At 34.6% G+C, this 16,837-nt stretch overlaps 1 long non-coding RNA gene across 3 annotated transcripts; it reads right to left on the reverse strand.

Moving 5' to 3' along the window:
- Positions 1-317: 317 nt before the first annotated feature.
- LOC120076498 lies at positions 318-1,676 on the reverse strand. 3 transcript variants are annotated; one of them, XR_005481559.1, is made up of 3 exons: positions 1,396-1,676; positions 763-844; positions 318-641 (listed from the first exon to the last, which is right to left on the reverse strand). It is a non-coding gene; the product is annotated as an uncharacterized LOC120076498 (long non-coding RNA). The 3 variants fall into 3 exon arrangements; XR_005481558.1 differs by lacking the exon at positions 1,396-1,676 and adding an exon at positions 1,007-1,364; XR_005481557.1 differs by lacking the exon at positions 1,396-1,676 and adding an exon at positions 1,021-1,356.
- Between the last annotated feature and the right edge of the window lie 15,161 nt (positions 1,677-16,837).

The raw sequence follows: 16,837 nt of genomic DNA on the forward strand, positions 1-16,837 counted from the left end.
CGAATTTGAGATCTGGGCACAAGGGACTGAGCAGAGAAAAGTTGTGGTGCTACATGGATGGAGTAGGGTTGAGCTGTGTGAATCTGGATAGGAGAAAATAGCGCGGATCTGGGCATCTGTGCTAGTGGTTTTGGCCTCGTCAGAGCTATTGAAAACAGTTGTTACTGTTAGGTCTTGAAGCTTGAAGCTCCAACAACTACTTGTTGTAACCTGTTTTATTTTCTTTCTTTTTCTATTATAGAGAAGTTGTAATTAGTTAAATCTTGTTTTGAGAGCTATAAAAATAGAGTAAGAGAGTGAGTTGAGTACTTATCCGATTTCTGTAAATTCTCTCAGTTTTGATTAATAAAACAATACAAGCTCCCTTCCTTTGTAGTGGATATAGGCTTCTTTAAGCTGAACCACATAATTCTCGTGTCTTCTTATTCATCATCATCTTCATCTTTTTCATCTTACCGTAATTTCTTCATCAGCTCGTCTCAACAAGATTGCTCCAGACTTCTTCTCTCTATCGCCTTCTTAGATTTATTTTGAATTAGGGAATTTGGTTTTGCTAGGGCATCTCCTTCATTGCATGAAAGTAGAAGGCATAATCGTGGCTTTATCATTCATCTCCATGTGCTGCCATCTCAAAGTGCCATCTGCATAATCAAATTTGTAATAGTGGTATTAGAGCTACCCCAAATATAAGAACTAAGTTCTTGAAAATCAAGAACGGCGCCAACAAGATATGAAATCGATAAATTCGATGGAAAGACTAACTTTGGATTGTGGAAAGCTAAGATCAAGGTGATCTTGGGGCAACAAAAGGAATCCAAGGTTATTCTCGACCCGTCAAAACTTCCTGCCACCATGACAATCGAAGAAATAGAGAACATCGAGTTAGTAGCCTATGGAACAATCATTTTAAATCTAATTGACAGTGTATTGAGGCAAGTAATAGAAGAAGAGACATCCTACAAAATTTGGTACAAGTAAAATGTGTTGTATGAATCATAGACCCTACCCAAGAAGATGTACCTTAAAGAAAGGTTCTTCACGTTCAAAATGGATTTTGCAAAGAACTTGAATGAAAATCTTGATGAGTATAAGAGGATTACAACTGAGTTCAAATCTTTAGGAGAAACAATAGGCAAAGATAATGAAACCTTTGTTTTGTTGAACTCGCTTTTAGATTCCTACAAGGATGCAAACAGTCCTAAAGTACAGTAGAGATACCATTACAGTTAATTCCATCATTACAACTTTAAAATCTAAAGAAATGGAGCTGCAACATGCTACCAAGAAAGAGACTCACAATGCTAAAGGATTGTTTGCCAAGGAAAAAAAAAAACCTAAGGATAACAATCCATAAAATGAAGAGAAGGAGAAAGGAAAGAAAAAGGCAATGTGTACCTATTGTCATAAAAAGGGTCAGTAGATGAAGGAGTGTTACTCATTGAAGAGAAAATAAAATGCAAGCAAAACCAGTAAACCTGACCAAAATGAAAATTCGTCACCCCATAAGAATTCTTTCTCATGCACTAATGGATTGACCATATCAGATTATCAAGACACTCAGCTGTTGGTAGAAGATTGGGTGCTAGACTCGGGTTGTTCATGCTATATGACTCCCCACAAAGTTTGGTTCACAACCTATAGAGAATGAGAGGGTGGAATGGTGTACATGGGAGACAATGATGCTTGTATGATTGTGGGAATAGGATCAGTGTCCCTAAAATTCAAAGATGGATCTGTCAGGCTTATACAAAATGTGAGGCATGCTCCCACTCTAAAAAGAACCTGCTTTCACTTGGAATGCTTGATGCTATAGGTCGCAAATACATAGGGAGTGATGGAACTTTTAAGATTGTAAAAGACTCAAAAATCATGCTGATAGGTGTTAAGTAAAATGGACTTTACATCATCAAAGATGTTTAGATGGTTGAATCAACCTTGGTGGTTACAAATAAATCACTAATAGAGGAAGATTATTGGCACAAGAGACTTAACATATCAGTGCAAAAGGGCTTGAAATATTGTCAACATAGGCATACTTCTAGTAGATATCTAAAACCTTAAGTTTATGTGACTTTTGTGTTATAGGAAAATCCAATAGACAAAGCTTCAAGCACTCACAACACAGAGCTAAGGATATCCTAGAGTATGTACACTTAGATCTTTGGGGCCCAACTCAAACCTCTTCCCTAAATGGGTCCAGGTATTTTCTATTCTTAATTGGTGATTATTTTAGAAGAAGCTGGATGTTTATTCTTAAGTCTAAGGATCAAGTGTTTGAAAAATTTAAATAATGGAAGTCCCTAGTTAAAAAAATAGACCAATAAACAAGTAAAATGCTTAAGAACTAATAATGGATTGGAATTTTGTAATGATGAATTCAATCAATTTTATAAGGATGAGGGAATAAAGAGCATAAAATAGTTAGGTACACTCAACAAAATGGAGTGGCTGAGAGGCTTAATTGCATCATAATGGAGAGGGTGAAATGTTAATTATTTGATGCTATACTTGCTAAGAAATATTGGGCTGAGGCAGTGTCTTACACCGTCTATACTAGATGCTCTCATACTTCAGTTGAATTCCTAACCCCTATTGAAAAATTGTCTGGAAAGCCCCCTAAAATAGAACATCTTAAAATATTTGGATGTGTGGGCTATGTGCACTAAAACCAAGGAAATTTGAAAGCCAGGGATGTCAGATGTATGTTCCTTGGGTTTACTGAGGGAGTAAAGGGCTATAGACTATGGAATCCAATTGAGAAAAGATGCATAAACAGTAGAGATGTTATCTTTATAGAAAAATATGTTCATGTCTCTAGGAGTTAACACTGAAGAAAGATCCCAAAATGAATCCACACAAAATGAGGCGGAATCTAATTTGAATTCTAATTCCAAAAACCCAAACAACACATAAGAAACAATAGACACTGAGAATCAGGGTGCTGATCAAAGAGAAGACACAAAAATTCAACAACCTGATTTAAGGGACTACTCCGTAGCTAAAGATAGACAGAGAAGAACTATAACACCTACTGCTAGGTACTTGGAATAGAAATTAAAAGGTCAAGGAGTGACTCAAGCTTTATATAGTTACAAAATCTTACAAAAATTTAAGATGATTAATGCAAACCAGTCACTGTTCCTATTGCCCTTCATTTCAAATTGTCCTCTGATAATTCTCCTAAACAAGATGAAGATGATCATTAAGCCTTAATGAAAACAATGCCCTATTCACAAGCAATAGGCAGCTTGATGTACCTAATGGTTTTAACTAGACCAGACATCTTCTATGCTACAAGCATTATCAATAGGTATATGGCAAACCCAGGTAAAAGGCTTTAGGAAGCTACCAAGTGGGTTTTAAGATACCTCAAATACTCTAAAAATGCCAAACTAATGTACAAACCTAACGACTCTTTACATAATGAACTATTTGGCTATGGTGATTCAAATTTTGCTGGTGATTTAGATAAACAAAGACCTCTCTCTGGCTATATATTTTTACTAGGCAACAATCTTCTCAATTCAAAAGCCTCACTACAACCAGTAGTAGCACTCTCAACAATCGGAGTAGAGTTTGTTGCCTTGTTAGAAGCTGTCAAGGAAGGTATTTGGCTAAAATCACTATTAAAAGACTTCGGTATTGAACAAAAATTTGTACATATTTTTTGTGATAACCAGAGCACTATACATCTATCTAAGAATCAACAATTTCACAATCGCAGAAAATTATTGATGTTAAATTCCACTTCATTCATGAAGAAATAACGAAAGGAGAAGTTGAAATTCTAAAGATACATACCTCTGAGAATGTATTAGACATGGTCGCAAAACTCGTAACCAAACAAAAACTAAAGTTTTGCTTGGATCAAATCGAGTTCATATTGTCAGACAAAGGATAGATGAATAGTGAAAAAAGGAGGATCAAAGAGCTTACAAAGCTTCAAAGGTGGAGATTTGAAAACAGTAGTTACCGTGAGGTCTTGAAGCTTGAAGCTTCAATGGCTACTTGCTCTAACCTATTTTATTTTCTTTCTTTTTCTGTTACAGAGAAGTTGTAATTAGTTAAATCTTGTTTTGAGAGCTATAAAAACAGAGTAAGAGAGTGAGTTGAGTACTTATCTGATTTCTGTAAATTTCTCCCAGCTTTGTTTAATAAAACAGAACAAGCTCCCTTCCTTTCTAGTGGATATAGGCTTCTTTAAGTCGAACCACTTAATTCTCATGTCCTCTCTTATTTTTCTTCTTTATCATCTTAATATAATTTCTTCATCAACTCGTCTCAACAAGATTGCTCTAGACTTCTTCTTTCTATCGCATTCTCAGATTTGTTTGAATTGAGGAATTTTGTTTTTCCTGGGCATCTACTTTATTGCATGAAAGTAGAAGGCATAATTGTGGCTTTATCATTCATCTCCATGTGATTCCATCTAAAGTGCCACCTGCATAATCAAATTTGTAGCAGCTGTCTGTGCAGGGTGGATTTGGGTAGCATGGAACGGATCTGGGGTTGATGGCGTAAGTGCCACGAATCCATTGTGGCTGATTTCACGAGCGATGACGGTTTTGGGATTGATGTCCTAAATCTAGTGTATCTTGTGGTTTGTAGTTATGTTAACAAAAATTATTTATCTAATAAAATCTAAGGTATTTTATTTGACGATTATATTGCATTAATTCAATCCAATAAACTAAAATCCAAATTTTATGAAACTTAAACATGTATGTGGAAGACATATAGGTAGATCATGTTTAAGTAATACTCTAAATGGTCTGTAGTAGATAGATACGACTGGTTACATTATCTTGGTGACACTACGAATATGACTCGTTTTGTAGATGGTACAATTATTGTAAAGTGCTGCAAATAATCTGATCTTGATCGCTCATGTGGAGACATGCGAGCGAGGTTATTCTATACAAAGAGTTTATATAAGATCGAACCACGAAATGCATAGACTCTCTATATAACACCATTACTATAAGAGATTTACATTTCACTAGGATGACCATAAGAGACTTGACCTTAATTCTGAGTGAGTTGTGAACTCCTATTTATGATGACAGTTCTTTGATCTGTATGGATAAGAGTAGCCATGATAGTCGACTCAATAAGCCTACCATTTTGAGGATTTGTCTAATTAGGGAGCTGGGACCACATCTACACAAGATAGAATTCACTCCTTCCCATTCCTTGGGAAAGTAGATAAATGGCTCCCTTAATAACTAGTTCCGAGTCTTGAATAATGAGGCTTCAATCTCTCACTTGTCTCAAAGGTGTTAGTTTATAGTTGGACTATAAATTATTTGTTCATTAGAGGAATCAGTGGCACTTAAGGAATTAGATGTAACTGTAGGGGTAAACGATATTTTGACCCAACTGTAGTTATGCGCATTTATGAAGAGTCATTGTTCTGTTGATTGGTTATATCCATGGACACAGAAATAAATCTAGAGTGCGAAGAGTGCAGCTAAGTTTTAATGGAGTGCTCAATAGTTAATGAAAATTGATTAATTGGATTAAAGGAGTTTAATCAATTAATCTCATATCATTGAAGCTTCTAATCTGTAAGTTCATAAGTTCCCCTTGATAACTCACTAAAGGAAATACAAGAGGAATGATTTGCATTATTCAAATCAATTGATGGAATAACATATTGATAAGATTAATATGATATGGTTAATTATAGATTTAATCTACAATTAATACAAAAGTATTTGAATAGGAATCAAATAATGGATTTTTTTTTATGAATCAGATTCATAACATATTAGTTAATTTTGAGAGGTGGAGGCAAATAAAAATATGATGTTTATTTAATTAATTAACTATATACATTAAATTAGATCTAAGATATATAGTTATTTATTAGGTTTGCTAATTAATAAAATAAATGTTATTGGATTAATTGAGCCCTAAGAGCAAATATGGAAATACTTGGAGAAGGGGAAAACCATTCTTCATCTAAATTGTTTCTTTTGCCTAAATTAAGAAGAATGATTCATTTTTAAAAAACCTAGCCTCCAAAGTTCTCCGAAACTCTCTCAACAATTTCTCCTCTCCACCATTCTCTACTCCTCTTCCTCCTCCAAGGGTTAGAGAGCACACTTCTACACTTGGATTCCAAGAGAATATCAAGGTCTCTCTTATGGTGGTATTCATAGTTCGTCAAAGATTCGTAGCGGAGAAAAAGCTTGGGATTTTTGTGAAGACTAGGGAAATTTCCGAAGGTAAGAAATTGTTCTTCCTTTTCTTCTATTCCCTTTAAAAGCATGCTAAATTAGATATGTTTTTCCTATGTTTTATTATGCTTGCTACTGTATTTTGTTTCTTTTGAACCAAAACAAAAAATGCAAGGCGTTTATCACTTTTACTCAGGATTTGATCCCTTCAATTGGTATCATAGCCAATTTTCTTGCATTTACGTTCTTTAGTTTTTTTTTTTTGAAACAAAATCTAGCTTAGAGGTGGGGTTTCGGTTCTACATTTTTAATGTTTGAGCATCGGTTTGCAATATTGGATGTTTACGATTTTTGGCACATAGATTTTGCATTTTAATTTGATTAACATGAAAGGGCCTGATTTTTGGGCATTTAATTTCTTGTGTTGAGTCTGTAAGTTAGTGTCGATCGAAAGAGCATCACTTGCTAATGAGATAGGGGAGAAACAGAGGTTTTCGAAGATGTTCGGAGTTGAAAAATTGCAAATCTGAGGCATTCTCCTTGCAACGTCATGACGTTGCAAAGGCAACAGGCACGTATTGTGTTCGTAGTGTCGCAACATTAACCCCTTAACATTGCAACGCTCCAAGGGCCTGAGGGAAGAAGCGTCACACGAGGAGTTACGAGTCTTTTGCCTTAATTTGCTTTGTAACTTAATTTTATTTAATCGATTAAATTAGTAAATTTTATATTAATTTAATTAATTAATTGCTTTCTAGGGTGCCAAAAATTGGTCCAATTAATTACTGATTAATTTAATTATTCATGAGATGTATGATTTAAATTAGTTTTGAATGGAGCATAATGTATGCCATTTAGATGTAAATCCCACCTTAGGATAAACATGTTCATGCATCATATCTCAAATTTTTGGGTGCATGATTAAATTAGCATACTCATGCATCTTAATATAAATGTTATATTATTTAGATGTATAGTAAATTAAGCATGTTCATGCATCATGCAATATTATAATTGTTATAATGTATGATAGCATGATGGTAGATGATGCTTAATGATTGTTTAATATAAGAGTTATATTTTACAACAAAAAAGAAATTTGCATTGAGCATGACATTCCTTCGATTAATATAAGCGTTATGTTTTAAATAATGTCACCACATTCAAACTTATAGATTTTATTTTTCATTGTTTTATGTCAGTTATAAAAGTAATGAAATTAGAATTAAAATCTATAATCAAGAGTTGCATGTAAACATAGGTGAAAATTAATTTTAAATGGTTTAAAATTAATGCACCTAGACTTATGTTAAAATATTCTAATGAGATTAGAAATAGGTTAATCTTTTAAATTCGTTTTAATAGGTTCAAAATGAACTTCGATTAAAAGACTAAATTTATAAAATGATTGCGCATAAGAGACCTTTGTCTAAGGAACGTCTTGTCTAGGTTGATGCTTTTAAACTGACGGAAACGAAATACATCTACCTGGAAACTGACCTGGAAGGTGAATTAGAAAAATATTTTATAAGCATGCAATAAGTGATCAATTTTGTAAAAGAGTTTAATGAATGAGATCATATGTTGTTAAAATATTCAATATAAGCATTATATTGAGCAAATTAACATGAACTTAGCAAAAAATTGATTAGCTAGATTTTACCAAGGTAATAAACCCATCTTTTGCAAAATACTTAGTGGAAGGAAAAAGATGTATATGATATGTCGTTTCTCCACCCATGTTCTCCCTAAAAGTTCACAAGGTGAGATTCATACTTGACCTCATGGTGCCTTGGGTGTACCCTCCCGTAGGAAGATATTTGCATGGGTCAATTCAAGGTGAATGGGGAAAGTGTTTATGGCAAGTGGGGGAAGAACGTGTGTGAGCACATCCTGTGGTCTCCTTCATTGGTTTGAAATGTCATTTTCATGCTTGGCCTTGTGGAGCCCTGAGAGCGCCCCCTTAGGAAGGTGTTTGCATGGTAAAAGGACGTATCAAACTCCAAAAATGGATAAGATCGCTATAATCAATTGTTCCAATCATGTTCTTCCCTGAGGCAGATTGGTCGGGGCAGAGTTATAGGGTTAAAAATGAAGGGTTACACTTACGATAAAGCATTAAGACAGTTAATAATTTATTGACCAAATCAATGGTAATTAAAATATTATATGAATAAGGAGTTTTTCTGGAATAATATTTGATTGAGAGTGTCTCACTTCAGTGATAAAGAATAACTATACACCTTGAGGTGGCATTTATTCTAAATCATTGAATGTATCACTACAATCATGATTATTATTATTATTATTATTATTATTATTATTATTATTATTATTATTATGATTATTATAATTATGATGATTATTATTATGATTATTATGATTATTATTATGATTATGATTATTAATCCATGATTATTATTCATCCAGTGTGAAGAAGTGGAAAAAGTAGAAGGGTGGAAAGGAGAATAAAGCCACCACTACTGCTGCAACTCTGGTTTATCAAGTTTGAATTTCTTCCTATTGCTTAAACTAGTGTTGCTTTGAGACTCTTCAATTACACCCTTTATTAATCTCGATTCACTTTCATGCAATCTTGAGTAATAATCTAAATCATCAAGTCCAGCAAATTAACCTCTTCTTCAAGCAGTAGAATTTACCTAAATCAATTGATTAATGTCCATTTAATCAAAGCAATAAGAAAAGATAATTTATAAACCTCATCAACAATTAATAATTGAAATATCAACAATTCATTCAAGAAATTTAAAACTCTAACAATACCCTAGGATCTAGAGTAAGCATCTTAGACAAGGAAAAAGTTAGAGAAACAAAAAACAATCTTCCTTCCCCGTCACTGGATCAAAATCTCGGGCTTCTTGACATTCGCCAATGAATTCTTGTATGATTTCCAGCTAGGCTGTCCTTTTCCAGATACTTTCGTTCTGCCTTAGGTTGAAATCTCCCCAAAATTATTCTTTTTTTTTTTTTTTCAACTGACGACACTACTTCATTTTATAGGAAATCGTCGCGATGATGCAACCACTGTTGTGCATCTGCTATCCGAAGTCGCAATGCTACAAGGTAGTGTTGTGACGTTGCCCTATTCTCAGCTCTTGGGTCTTTAGCGTCGTGGGGCAGCATTGCAATGCAAGCTCAACGCTGATGCCCTGATTTTTCCTTCGAAATTCTTCCTCTTTTTCTTTAATTTTTGCCTTTAGCTTCCCTCATAATTCCATAATTGACCTCTAAATACTTGTATTTGAACTTTTTCCCCAGGTTTTGATCATTTCTCCCCAATTGGCTCATAATATTCAGTTTCTTGAAATCACTTAACAAACCACATCAAACCATACAAAACTAGCAATAATAATTCCATAATTGAAAGTAATTAAAGCACTTTTCAGGTGCTTTTCACTAACCTAAACTTAAAACTTTTGTAGTCTCGAGCAAATGAAAGAAGGAAGGAATGGAAAATAAGAATAATAACAAGTATTGAATAACCAAGATCCTAGGTATGCATGCTCTCACTGAAATTTCATCAGCTTTTCAATACATACAACACCTATCCACAGAAAAATTTATACACAGCTTAATCATGGAGAGTTTCTAAAGCCAAAACCTTTTATCCCCTGCGTGTGTGTGTGACTCCTCCTTTAATTCAAAACTCATTAACTGACTTAAGATTTAATTAAGTTTCATCAGTTTTTCCCAACTCTTGCTCAAGCACTAATCATCAAGCCCCAACTCACTCAAGATGGTAATATATCAACTAAGGCGTCTGCATTACTCACTCTACAGGGCCCCTAAACTTGCATCATTTTACCTAGGGGTACTAGCTTTCATACAAACACTGTAGGAGCTTGTACCTAGTCAATTCCCAAGCGTCCTAACTAATCACAGGGAGGACAACTCTTTTTACTCCCATCCATGCATACACATTACAAGTTTTTTAAAAAAAATTTTTTTCATAATAATATTCTTTGAAGCTCATTTTCTTCTTCTTTTTCTTTTTCTTTTCAGGAAAAACAATCTCTCTATTTTTTACCTCCCTCGGTATAACATTATCAACTATAATGCCAGACCCTCTTTAACCAGTGGGATCTTTTGAGGTGACAACCAAATTGACTTAAATTAATTCCTTGTTTATTTAAAGTTTCTCAATTAGAGTGGTTTGTGCTCAGAATAAACAAAGGATACAAAGAGGGATTTAGAACAAAGAAAACTCAAGATAGGACTTTGTTATCCAATTTCCTTTTCAAAGCATGACATACATGGATATTGAATTCCAAAACTATATGATAGAACATAGAATTGAAGGAACCGATGAAGGTCCTTGAGCGGAAGCACGAATCGGACACAAATCTCAATTTTACAGAACTCATAATTTTTATAGAATCAATACATAAACTTTATGCACTAAAATAAATTACAGCATGCTAAATGTAAAATAGAAAAGGGATCAGAATAACTTACTTTGAAGGACCCTTCTTCAAAATCCTTCTTTATAAAATCGAGAACTTGAAACCTCACAAACGATCACCACCACTCAGAACCTCTTGTATTCTATGTAGGGGAAGAGAATATCTAAGGAGTTTTGTGGGCTCTTAGGTATTTGGAAGTGAGGAAAAATTGAGAGGAGAAGAGAGGTGAGAGGTCGAGCACTTTTCTCAGAGAGATTTTTTGTGTTGAATTATTTTTTACTAACTCCTTTGTGAAAACCTAAAGGAGGAAGAAAATGATGAAAATAATCCATAAACACTCACTCTACTATCACGTAGTAAAGAGAAAAAGGGGGAAGGAGTTAGAACTCCATCCCAAAATTATTTTTTTTTAAAAAAATAATTAATACAAATAATTTTAATAAAACATTAATATACATATATATGATAACTATTTTATCATATAATAACATATAACCTATAGTTTAATATTGTATCAAATACAATGTAAACTATAGTTTAATTCTCTCATTAATGCACGATATTTAATATAAATCTATTTATACTATATTTAATTATATGAATCCAATTCACATAATTAATATTTGAATCATATTTAAATATTTATTTTCTCTCAAATAAACTTTATATTATAATGTATCAAATACATTATAGTAACTATATCCTATATAATTAAGTTGAATTAATTATATCACATATAATTAATTCCCTATATTAATTTGAACAATTCAAATTAATCCAAAATTGATTTTCATTTAATCCTTGTTGAGCTACAAAGGGGACCTCATGAACCTGTAACTTGAAGTTCCAATGGTACTTGAATAATTGATTAAATTCCTTTAATTATATTATTCAACATCCATTAACTATTGAGCACTCACTAAAGATAAAAAACTGCACTCTTCGCACTACAGATATATTTCAGTATCCATTGGATATAACTAGTCAACAACGCGATGACCCTTCACAAATTGCTCGTATGTATAGCTTAGCCAAATTACTGTTTTTCCCTATAGTTACATCTAACTCCTTAAGTACCACTGATCCCTCTAATGAACAATAAATCATAGTCCAACTATGACTAAACCCCTCGAGTAAGGAGAGGGTGTGGTGCCATATTGTTCAAGCCTCGAAATCAGCCCTTAATGGAGAAATTTATTTACTTTCTCCGACACTTGGGAATGAGTGAATTCCATCTTGTATAGTTGTGTTCCCAGCTATACAGTCAAACGAATCCCTAATATGGGAGGCTCTTTGAATCGACGATCTGACTACTTTCACCCATACAAATCAAAGGACCATCTTTATAGTCAAGAGTTCACAACTCATTCAAGATTCAGGTCATATCACTTATGGTGATCCAGATGAAATGAAATTCTCAATTATGAATGGTGTTATATAATAAGACTAGTCATTTCGTGGTTCGATCTTATACAAACTCCTTTGTATAGAATACACCTGCTCACATGTCTCCACATAAATTATCAGGATCAGATCATTTGTAGCACTTTACGATAATTGTACCACCTACAAAGCGGACTGTACTCGTCGTATCGTCAGGATAAGGTATCTAGCCTTATCCAACTACTACAAAAAATTTAGGTTATCACTTAAACATGATCCACCTGCATGTCTCTACATACATGTTTAAGCTATAGATGATAACCTTGGATGTTAGTTTATTGGTTTGTGAGTTTAATGATACTAAATGTCAAATAAAACATCTCATATTTTATTAAATAAATAAAATATTTGTACAATATAATTACAAACTACAAGACCCTACGAGATTTAAGGTAGCAACCCCAACAGGAATCACATCTCAACTCTTAGTACCTAGTATAACTTAACAAAATGGTGTATCAGAATGGAGAAATAGAACCCTATTAGACATGGTTTACTCTATGATGAGCTATGCTTCTCTACCTATCTTGTTCTAGGGTTATGCATTGGAGACTACAGCTTACCTCTTAAATTAGGTTCGATCAAAGAGTGTTACTAGAACACCTTTTGAATTATGGAGTGGTCGTAAAATTAGTTTACGGCATCTTAGGATTTAGGGATGTCTAGAACATGTGCATGTGACAAATCCAAAGAAATTGGAACCACGTTAAAGATTGTGTATTTGTATGTTATTCTAAAGAAATGAGAGGTGGTTTGTTCTTTGATCCAAAAGAAAACAAAGTATTAATAAATGCTACTTTCTTAGATGAAAACCATATTAGAGAACATAAGCCGATGAGCCAAGTCGTATTAAATTAAATTTCCAGAGAAACTATTGAAACTTCAACAAGAGTTGTTGAAGAGGCGAGCACTTCAACAATAGCTGTTAATGTTGCTTCATCTAGTCAAACACATCTTTCTCAAGTGTTGAGAGAGCCTCGACACAATGGGAGGATTGTGACTCAACCTATTAGCTATTTAGGTTTAAGAGAGACTCAAATCATCATATTAGATAATAAAGTTGAGGATCCATCCTTTTACAAGAAGGTAGTGGTTGATGTTGATGCAGATGAATGGATCAAAGCTATGGATCAAAAAATGGAGTCTATGCACTCCAATTATGTCTGAAAACTTATAAATGAACCTGATGGAGTTAAACCCATAAGTTGCGAATTGATTTAGAAGAGGAAACTGGGTGAAAATGGAAACGTGCAAACCTTTAAGGCTAGACTAGTAGCAAATGTTTATTTCTAGGTTGAGGGAGTGGACTATGAAGAAACCTTCTCACCTGTTGCTATGACTAAGTCTATCCATATTTTTTTTTATCTATTGCCACATATTATGACTATGAGATATGACAAATGGATGTCAAGATTGCCTTTTTGAATGGTAATCTTAACGAAACTATCTACANATATTATGACTATGAGATATGACAAATGGATGTCAAGATTGCCTTTTTGAATGGTAATCTTAACGAAACTATCTACATGACCCAACCAGAAGGATTCATTGAACTAGGTCAAGAGCAAAAGGCTTGCAAGCTTAATCGATCCATTTATGGATTGAAATAAGCATCTCAATCTTGGAATATAAGATTTGATGTTGCAGTCAAATCTTGGCTTTGATCAAAATGTTGATAAGCCTTTTGTATACAAGAAGATCATCAACAATTCAATAGCTTTTCTTGTGTTGTATGTGGATGATATCCTACTCATTGGGAATGATGTAGGTTACATGACTACCATTAAAGAGTGGCTAGCTACTCCATTTTAAATAAAAGATTTGTGTGAAGCACAATTTGTTCTAGGGATCCAAATTATAAGGGATCGAAAGAATAAATCACTAGTCTCAGGCATCCTACATTGACAAAGTTCTTGTCAGATATTCTATGCAAAATTCCAAGAAGGGTTTGTTACATTTCAGGCATGGAATTATCTTATCTATGGAACAATTTCTTAAGACACCTCAAGTGGTTGAGGAAATGAGTTGGATTCCCTATGCATCTACAGTGGGTAGCCTTATGTATGCCATATTTTATACTAGACCCGACATCTGTCATGCAGTGGGAGTAGTCAGTAGATATCAATCCAATCCAGGATTTGGTCACTGAATAACAGTTAAAGCCATTCTCTAAGTATCTTAGGAGAATGAGAATGCGATACTACTTCTAGATATGTGTTATTAGTGGATGTTCTTGTAGTATGTTGTACATTGTCACAAGTTTCCTTGCATTGGAACCAAGTATAATTCCTCCGCAAGTTTCTCAGTGTAATCTGAGATCGAACACAGGGACTGTTTGAGGTTATTGCATTATGTTTGTGATACATGCGACCAAGGGTTTTTCAATTTATAAAAGAGTTTGTGTACAAGTATTTAAAATGCGATAAAGTAAAGGAAAGCGATAAAATGCGATAATAAAATAAATTGCATTAAAGTAAACCTAAGCTAAAATGATATAAGATACAGGGTTCACGATACAAGATACTGAGGTCAAGGCCGGCTGTGAAGATTGTACAAAGATCGTGTAATGCGGGGGCAAGTCTTATGTACGAAGCAGAAAGAGAAAAGATAATCAATATAAACATCGCAAGTTCTTAATTGCATTAAAGCTATAAGTACGGTTCCGCTCTTCCCTTAGCATACACCTCTTAGTGATTGGTCGCGTTCCCACATGTCTGTGGTGAAATAGGGACGAACGTAATGAACACAAGGTTGCTTCCATCTTTCGAAGTATTACTCGCTTTAGTTAACACATTCTTCTAACCTTCTCTCGATAGATCAGAATGGCATCTTCACTTCTGCTTTCACAAGTAGAGATGTCGTCTAGCATGCCTTAGCTAAATGCATTTATCTCTTTAGCACAAATTAAGTTACTCGTTTAATCCATATTAACTACAAGGGGATTAAGAAGACTTCATGAAGAAAATGATTAATGGAGGCACGGAAATAGACAGAGAAGTGGATATGAAAACGATCGAGACATTCAATAAAACTATTTAGCGTCTGATACATGATTTGTGAATGAAGATATTAAGAAGATGAAATACAGTGATAAGTCGAGTTAGAAACAAATACAAATAAGTGCCAACGTCTTGGCGCCGATTTGGATGGAGATTTGCTTGCCGGTGTGGATGGATCGTACAGAAGGATGAGCTTCCCTCTCAGGCTTGCTCAACCGGTAGCAGGGATCTGAGCACAGAGCTTCATGGTGACGCTTTGGCAGAATTGTGCTGGGACTCACCTCTCGGCCTTGTCTCTTCTCTTCCCAGATTTCTTCAGATCGGCACTCAGCTCAGCCTCTCGCTCAATAATCTAGCATTAATTAGCCCTCGTATCAAGTATATCTTCTCTGGATTCATTGGGGGTATTTATAGGTGAAAAGCTCTGACTCTTGCCTTGTGAACCCCACTTCTTGTTATGGAAATTCCAAAGATGGAGGAATAAATATTTCTTCTGTTATGCAATCAGACTGTATATACACAATGGTTAGTTGTACACGTGTCACAATCCTCCGCATTTGTGTTGCTCAGCTGCATCTTTCGATCGTGTGCTCGCATGCGGTGTTATTTTTATTACTGCATGCGGTTGGAGTTCAACTCTGGATCGACTGTCGCATTGCGCCGTCATTGCGCATCTTTTCTTTTATCTCGGGAGAAATACGATCGGGGGGGGCTAATTCAAACCCTTCGGGTAAAATAAGAACAGCCCCCACATTCAAACCGCCCTTTTTACCATTCGCAAGAACTTGTTTCAGTTGCATATCATAAGGAATTCGAACAACTGCTTCAAATACAGTATCAGGAAGTACCGCTTGTGGAAAGACACCTCAAGTGGTTGAGGAAATGAGTTGGATTCCCTATGCATCTACAGTGGGTAGCCTTATGTATGCCATATTTTATACTAGACCCGACATCTGTCATGCAGTGGGAGTAGTCAGTAGATATCAATCCAATCCAGGATTTGGTCACTGAATAACAGTTAAAGCCATTCTCTAAGTATCTTAGGAGAATGAGAATGCGATACTACTTCTAGATATGTGTTATTAGTGGATGTTCTTGTATATGTTGTACATTGTACAAGTTTCCTTGCATTGGAACCAAGTATAATTCCTCCGCAAGTTTCTCAGTGTAATCTGAGATCGAACACAGGGACTGTTTGAGGTTATTGCATTATGTTTGTGATACATGCGACCAAGGGTTTTCAATTTATAAAAGAGTTTGTGTACAAGTATTTAAAATGCGATAAAGTAAAGGAAAGCGATAAAATGCGATAATAAAATAAATTGCATTAAAGTAAACCTAAGCTAAAATGATATAAGATACAGGGTTCACGATACAAGATACTGAGGTCAAGGCCGGCTGTGAAGATGTACAAAGATCGTGTAATGCGGGGGCAAGTCTTATGTACGAAGCAGAAAGAGAAAAGATAATCAATATAAACATCGCAAGTTCTTAATTGCATTAAAGCTATAAGTACGGTTCCGCTCTTCCTTAGCATACACCTCTTAGTGATTGGTCGCGTTCCCACATGTCTGTGGTGAAATAGGGACGAACGTAATGAACACAAGGTTGCTTCCATCTTTCGAAGTATTACTCGCTTTAGTTAACACATTCTTCTAACCTCTCTCGATAGATCAGAATGGCATCTTCACTTCTGCTTTCACAAGTAGAGATGTCGTCTAGCATGCCTTAGCTAAATGCATTATCTCTTTAGCACAATTAATTACTCGTTTAATCCATATTAACT

The sequence above is a fragment of the Benincasa hispida genome, chromosome 4 (genome assembly GCF_009727055.1).
Source record: "Benincasa hispida cultivar B227 chromosome 4, ASM972705v1, whole genome shotgun sequence".
Classification (NCBI taxonomy): domain Eukaryota; kingdom Viridiplantae; phylum Streptophyta; class Magnoliopsida; order Cucurbitales; family Cucurbitaceae; genus Benincasa; species Benincasa hispida.